Source organism: Macaca nemestrina, chromosome 9 (genome assembly GCF_043159975.1).
Source record: "Macaca nemestrina isolate mMacNem1 chromosome 9, mMacNem.hap1, whole genome shotgun sequence".
In the NCBI taxonomy this organism is placed as follows: domain Eukaryota; kingdom Metazoa; phylum Chordata; class Mammalia; order Primates; family Cercopithecidae; genus Macaca; species Macaca nemestrina.
In genome coordinates, this window is record NC_092133.1 from 116,626,512 (window position 1) to 116,634,851 (window position 8,340).

The following is an 8,340-nucleotide window of genomic DNA, read 5'->3' on the forward strand; positions in this document are numbered from 1 at the left end:
ATTACGAATATTTTCTTTACTGTGATTCAGTACTATATATATATATATATACACACACACACACACACACATGCACACACACACATATATAAAATTAGGGTAATGATTACAAAACATTTTTGACAAGTACAGAAAATAGTAATGTTTTCCAGCTGCTACATGGTATGTCACCAAAAGAACCACTGGCCCCACAGAATAAGGCAACACCTATGCAAGTACGTGACAGAAATCTAAATGTCTAATGAATTAATTTTGATCACTGACTTATAGATTTTTGTAAATGTTCCCATATGTTGTTTAAATTGCCCATTATCCAAGTTAGTGCCTGAATGTTGTCACTTTCAGAGCTTCACTCTGGAGAGTTTTGAAAATTGTAATTATTTCAATGTATTTGTGTGCAATGTACTGTCACTGGGGAAAACATAAAACTACTGCCTTGCCTAATAAACTCTTTCTAGATATCTAATTTTTGAAATTAAATTGAGAGTTCTAAGTCTCTTTCTTTTATTAGCTCTAGGGGTGTCGTGGCAAGGTATTTTGTTGCTTTGGTAGACGTGTGTGCTAAAGAGTCAAAACGAAAAAATATATCTAAAGACCTCAAATTCAGACTACACACTGCTGAAAGGAAATGCAGAATGCTTCACAACTTGAATCTTCAAGCTCGGAAAGCACTGCAGATTGTCCATATTCCAGGAGGCTGCCATAGCATAAGCCATCTGTCCCCACCCATTCCAGCCTTCCCAGGGATTGTGCTGGGAGGAGAGAGCTCAGCCAGGACAAAGCACAAAAACCTCAGAAACTCTTTCTAGATGAATCCATTTCACTGGCCTGGCATAAAAGTAAAGATCAGAAAGCCTTCCTATAACTAAAACAATTGTTCAAAATATTATAAATATGAATATAGTTATTTCGCTGTTTAGAAAACAATACTTATAATTTATTGACTCCTTGCAAAGTACCAGCACTACCTAAGCTCCTCAGAGGCAAGTACTCTACTATCCCATTTAACTTGTCCAAGGTTACACATCTAACGCACTGTCAACCCGGGATGTGAACACAGGTACCTGACTATACATACAGCCTGTGCTCCTGACAGTGCACAATGCTACTCCTGAAATGACCGAATGTAAAGGGCTTGATTTATTGGTACAAATGATACAAGCCTAACTTCTTGTGTTCTTGTCCTAGGCTACATTATCAGGATGTAACTAAGCAGCCTTTTTGGCCTGAGATTCTTTTAGTTCTATTAAAGTTTACACACCCTCCAATTCTTATTTTACATGCAAATACCACACAATGAAAATTTTAAGAAAAAATAGGGCTTATGTCATATAGCTCTCCCTTTTACAGTATCAGCACAACAGGCATCAAAGAATCTGCTCCGCTCTCCCCTGACCAAACCCTCAAGTCAAGGATGGGAAACAGGGGCTCAAGAGCCATGAGTTTTGTATGCCCAAGTTTATAACAGCATTAGTCGCAACAGCTAAAACATGGAAGCAACTCAAGTGTCCGTCAATGTTTGAGGGGTATGCAAAATGTGGTATATACACACAATAGAATATCATTCAGTCTTTATAAGAAAGAAATTCTCACATAGGCTAACACACGGATGAAACTTGAGGTTATCATGCTAACTGAAATAAGCCAATCACAGAAAGACAAATACTGTATTATTCCACTTATCTGAGGCATTTATTTAGAGTAGTCAAAATCATAGAGATAGACAGGAGAATGATGCTTAGATGGGGGCTGGGGACAGGAAGGAATAGGGAGTGGCTTAAGAGATACAGAGTTTCCGTTTTGCAAGATGAGTGGTCTGGAGATGGACGGTGGTGATGGTTGCACAACCTTACACCACTGGACAGTACATTTAGAAGTGATTAAGATCGTGAATTTTATGTGTATTTTACCACCATTTTTTAATTGGGAAAAAAATTAGAAAGAAAAGAGGAGCCCTGGCACAAAATTGATTAGCTAGATGGATTGATCCCTTCCTCCTGCCCCACAGACCTCCCCATTTTGTCAGTAGCAGGTAGCTGAGGCATCTGCTTCAGGTTGGAGAAAAGTGTGGGTTTTTAAGCTGGAGAGGCAGGGCAGGGCCTTTGTGAATGGCATTGTCGAAGCAGTCCAAGGAGCGACCCCTAAGGATGCGGACCTGGCATTCCTCATCCAGTAAAACATCTGGTTCCTCCTCCACATCCTTGGAGACAGACCTCACACAAATACAAGACCCAAGTCAACAATTACCACACAGATGAGGAAAGCCAATGTCATAAAAGAGACATACTCAACTTAATCAACAGAAGCTACTCCCTAGGGAAAAAGGTTAATAGAGCAAACAAAATGAGCCTTTAATAAAAGTAAAATTCATACCCTCAGGAGGATATCATAACTATAAAAATACAACTATAAAACAATTTGAGATCCTAGAAATATAAAAATACCACTCACTATTAAAGTGAAACTCAATACCTGAGTTGAATGATAGAATAGACATGACTGAAGAGCATGTTCACAAAGCTGAAAGATCGAACTGATTACCTTGCCCTAAATGCAGTGCAATGGAATGAATGGGTGGTAAATACAAAATAAAAACTAAGACTTCAGGGAGAGTTCCAGAAGGTCTTGCACGCATCTAACTAGAGTTCCAGGAGAGAACAGAAAGTATTGAAAAAAATAATAAAAGTAATGATAGAAGGATATTCCCAAGCATATCAAAAGACATGAGTCTTCAGATTGAAAGGGATACTGAAATGTTTTCATTTTTTCCAGCCCTGCTCCTTCTGCAAAGACTACTAAAAATTGATGCAGATGAGAACAACCATAGATATGTTCTTGTGAAATATTAAAGCGTAAGAACAATATCTTCAAAGCCTTCAAAGAAGGAAAATAATTATCTGCAAAAGAGGAGGAATCAGATTGATATGAGATTTTACCATCACAATGGTGGATGCAAAAAGACATTTGAACAAATTTTCAAAGTAGCAACTGAAAATAAATGTAAATCTAATTTAAATTTGAATGTGAACAACTCAAATATCCACCATAACAGAATGATTAGATGAGCTATGCTCTATCCTCATTGTGGGACATTTTTTGTGACATTATGCAGCAGTTAAATATGACATCTCTGCAATACACTGTTAGTGAAAAAGCAAGCTTCAGAAATACAATATGCCAGACATGGTTCAAGTCATCTCTAAGATACATTGTTAGTGAAAAAACAAGCTATAGAAATATTTATATATATCAGTCATGGTTCAACTAAAGAAACAAAATCAGTAGGAAATACATATTAAGAGATTTATTGCAAGGAATATGTGTGTGCGGTTGTCAGGCTGGCTAGGCAGTCTGAGAACCACAGGGCAGGCCATCAGGGAGAGAAGTCTGGAACTGTGAGGCACAAACTGATACTGCTATCCACAGGCAGAATTCCTTTTTCTTCAGGGAAGACTCAGCTCTGCTCTTAAGAACTTTCAAATGACTGAATCAGGCCCATCCAGATTATCTAGGACAATCTCCCTTACTCAGAATCAACAGAATATGGATTTTAATCACATCTACAAAAATGCCTTTACAGCAACACACCTAGGTTAGTGTTGATTGAATAAGTGGAAACTGTACCTTAGCCAAGTAGACACATAAAACTGACAATCACAATCATATACACACACACACACACACACACACACTCACATCACGATCCAGATGCAGTGTGTGTGCGTGTGTGTGTGTCTGTGTGTGTAGACAGAGTTTGGGAAAGATTCACATGAAATAGCTAACAATGGTTACTATTCAGGAACAGAGTGAAAACTGGAAAGGAAAGTTCAGGAACACTGTGAAAATGGAAAAGAGAAGTGGTCTAGGGCAAAGAGGAGACTCATTTTCTGCTCTTTATAGTTCCAATTTTTAAACCTTTTAACCACTAGATCATATAATGAATTGTGCATTTGTGTGTGTATGTGTGTGTATGTGTATTTTTTTAAGAGACAGGTTCTCACCCAGGTTGGAGTACAGTGTCACAATCATAGCTTACTACAGCCTCTAACTCCTGGGCTCAGGCAATCCTCCAGCCTCAGCCTCCCAAGTACCTAGGACTACAGACATACACCACCATCCCCAGTTAAACCTTTTAATTTTTTTTTAGCAGAGACAGGGTCTTGCTATGTTGCCCAGGCTGGTCTGTAACTGCTGGCCTCAGGTGATCCTCCAGCCTCGACTTCCCAAAATACTTGGATTACAGGCATAAGCCACTGTGCCCAACACTATATTTTTAGCATCTATAAAAATGTATGTCTACCTCTTGCCAACAAGTGGTTTATAATGAGATTAAAAACATTAGTAACATGCCTGTAAGTCATCTACAATGAGATAAACACATTAGTAATATGTCTGTAGGTAAAGAATGAATATAATCCACCAATTTCAATGCCAACTGATTTTTTTTACAGAGCTATCATTTTAATTATATGGATATTCTTTTCAGTGTTAGTAAAGACACCTAAAGTTCAGTTTAAAAATTAAATAAAAATATATAAATAAGAAGAATCTTATTTTTTTCAGTAAGCCAGGAACCTAGTTGTACCTCTAATGAGTGAGATATATTATCTCTCTTAGGTCGCAGGGGACCTGTTTTTTAGCATTCTAATCTAACAGACTTCGAGTGCCCTCCGTAAGCACCTAGCTATAGACAAAGTGAATTAAACAATATGAGAAATCCAACTCATTAGGATCCAACATGCTGTACTCAGAACTACAGAGTCTCACCTCACCAGACTCGAGAATTCACCATAACACAGACGCAGAACAAAGGTCATTGTTTCACAACCGAAGATGGCTCTGTCTTTTGCATTCTGAATGTACACCATATAATCTCCTTTGATGTTTCTGGTTAATTTACAAGGTCAGGGTTTTCCAAAGGTTACATTCTAGATTTATATGGGTGTCCTGGGATTCGGCTGCTCAATATACTTCAACTGGTTTCTTTTTTTTTTTTTTTTTGAGACGGAGTCTCGCTCTGTCGCCGGGGCTGGAGTGCAGTGGCGCGATCTCGGCTCACTGCAAGCTCCACCTCCCGGGTTCACGCCATTCTCCTGCCTCAGCCTCCCGAGTAGCTGGGACTACAGGCGCCCGCCACCTCGCCCGGCTAGTTTTTTGTATTTTTTTTTTTTTTTTTAGTAGAGACGGGGTTTTACCGTGTTAGCCAGGATGGTCTCGATCTCCTGACCTCGTGATCCGCCCGTCTCGGCCTCCCAAAGTGCTGGGATTACAGGCTTAGCCACCGCGCCCGGCCCCAACTGGTTTCTTACCAAGTTTCATCCAAATGCTTCTCCAAGTGTACCCTCTGTGCTTAGACCGTAAAACAAAAGCAGGCAGGAGGGGGCTAAGAAAAACAGAAGAAATTAATCAGGGCATAAATAGAAACATCAAATTAGAGCCCATTCAGAGCTCCATTTATTTCTCTTTCATATTTATTTATTTATTTATTTTTTTTTTTTTTTTTTTTTTTTGAGACAGAGTCTCGCTCTGTCACCCAGGCTGGAGTGCAAAGGCATGATCCTGGCTCACTCCTATCTCTGCCTCTCAGGTTCATGCGATTCTCCTGCCTCTGCCTCCTGAGTAGCTGGGATTACAGGCACCTGCCACCACGTGCGGCTAATGTTTGTATTTTTAGTAGTGACGGGGTTTCACCAGGTTGGCCAGGCTGGTCTTAAACACCTGACCTCAGGTGATCCGCCCGCCTCAGCCTCCCATAGTGCTGGGATTACAGGCATGAGCCACCACACCCGGCCTATTGCTCTTTTTTAAATTTTTGTTTTCATTTTAGACTCAGAAGGTACATGAGCTGGTTTGTTACAAGAGTATATCACACAATGCTGAGGTTTAGGCTTCTATTGATCCCATCACCTAGATAGTACACATAGTACCCAAAAGGAAGTTTTTAGCCCTTGCCCCCTCCCTCTCTCCTTTTGGAGTCCCCAGTGTCTACTGTTCCCATCTTTATGTCTGTGTGGACCCAAGATTCAGCTCAGTTCCCACTTATAAGTGAGAATTAGTGATATTTGGTTTTGTTTCCACATTAATTAGCCTAGGATAATGGTCTCCAGCTGCATCCACGTTGCTGCAAAGGACATGATTTCATTCTTTTTATGGCTGTGTAGTACTCCATGGTAGATATGTACCACATTTTCTTTATCCAATCCACTGTTGATGGGCACCTAGGTTGTTGCTACTGTGAATAGTGCTGCAATTAGCATATGAGTGCATGTGTATTTTTTACAAAATGATTTATTTTCCTTTGGGTGTATACCCAGTAATGTGATTGCAGCATTGAATGGTAGTTCTATGTTTAGTTTTTTGAGAAATCTCCAAACTGCTTTCCACAGGTGTTTAACTAATTTACATTTCAACCAACAGCGTGTAAGTATTCCCTTTTCTCTGTATCCTCACTAACATCTGTTATCTTTTGACTTTTTACTAATAGCCATTCTGAAGCATGCGAGATGGTATCTCATTGTGGTTTTGATTTGCATCTCTTTGATGATCAGTGATGTTGTGTATTTTTTCATGTGTTTGATGAATACCATCAAATTTAATATCTTTAGCCCTTCCAATGAATAAATCTCCCCTACCCAACAGAAAGAATAATTAGTCTTTCATATAACTAGGCTGGTTGAAACTAGCCATTTTTAACAAATTTTTTTTCATGTGTTACCTACTGAAATACAGTTCAGTGCATATTGTTTGGGGTTAATACCAGGAGTCTAGAGATGACTAAAGAAACCATCTTCATTTTTCCGTACTCTAAGAAAGACCTCCATGCTTCCTTCATACTAATTTGCTTGCATCCAATCATTCTTTTGCTTTTGGAGACTGAAAACTTTTCAGTGGATTGTTTTTCCCATCTCCATACTCTTGCTACTGAGTAAAGGGAATGAAGAAATGTCAACAACTGGTAACAATGCACCCCTTTACCACAGATGTTCTATTTCACTCCCAATTGGAGTTGCTATGGGTTGACTTTTTGTCCCCTCCCAAACTCCTGTTGAAATTCAATAGCCATTGTAGCAATAATAAGAGGTGGGAACTTTAAGAGGTGATTAGGCCATGAGGGCTCAGCCCTCAAGCACAAATTAATGCCATTACGGTGGGATTGAGTTATTTATAAAAGGATGAAGTCAGCCCCCTTTTGCCTCTCTTTCTCTTACTTTTTCATTGCCTTTCCACCATGGGTGCAGAAAGAAGGCCCTTGCAAGATGATGGCCCCTTAATCTTGGACTTCCCAGCCTCCAGACCCATGAACCAACACGTTGCTGTTCATTATAATTACCCTGTCTGTGGTATTCTGTTATAACATCACAAAATGAGTTAAGACAGGAGTAAATTACAATTCGATTCTGACACAAACAATCCAGAGTTAGCATAAAACTCAACAAGTTTTAAAATTCAGTCACAATGGGGTCTGCAGTCACTCACATTTCTGACCAACTGGCTACAAATTCAGAGTTTTCACAATCTTCTCAGGTTTGACAACTTACTGGAATGACTCAAAGAACTCAAGAAAGTGCTATACTTATTATTACAGTTTTATTTTAAAGGATACACATAGGGCAAGGTCTGGGAGAGTCCAGGACATGAACTTCCATGCCCTATCCCCGTAGAGTCAGGCTATGTCACCCTCCCAGCACATTGATGTGTTCACCAACCAGGAAGCTCCCCCAAGCCTCAGTGACCAGAGTTTTTATTGGAGTTTCATTACTTAGGCATGATTGATTAAACCATTAATCACTTAACTGAACTCAATCTCCAAACTCCTTCTCCTCCCAAGAGGTAAGGTGGCTAAAAGTTCGAGCTCTCTAATCATATTCCTGGTCTTTTTGGGGGCCACTTCCCATCCTGAAGCTATCTAAGGGCCCACCATGAGTCATCTAATTAGCATAAGAAAACCACTCCATCACTCAGAAAATTCCAAGGGTTTTGAAGCTCTTTTCAGGGAACCATGGGCAAAGACTATACATGTTCTTTTTTTTTTTTTAAGAGACATAGTCTTGTTCTGTTGCCCAGACTGGAGTGCAGTAGCACAATCATAGCCCACTGTAGCCTCAAACTCATAGGCTCAACTTAATACATTAGTTAAAACTTAAAAATGGAAAAGTCACAGTGAAACATCAGAGTATTCAGAACAGAGAAGAATTTTAAAAGCCCTCATTCTTAAAATGATGGATTACCAGGAGTCCTAGGTAGAGCAATAAGAGAAAGAAAGGGCATCCAAATTGGAAAGAAGGAAGTCAAATTATCTTTGTTTGCAGATGATATTATCTTATATTTGGAAAAACCTAA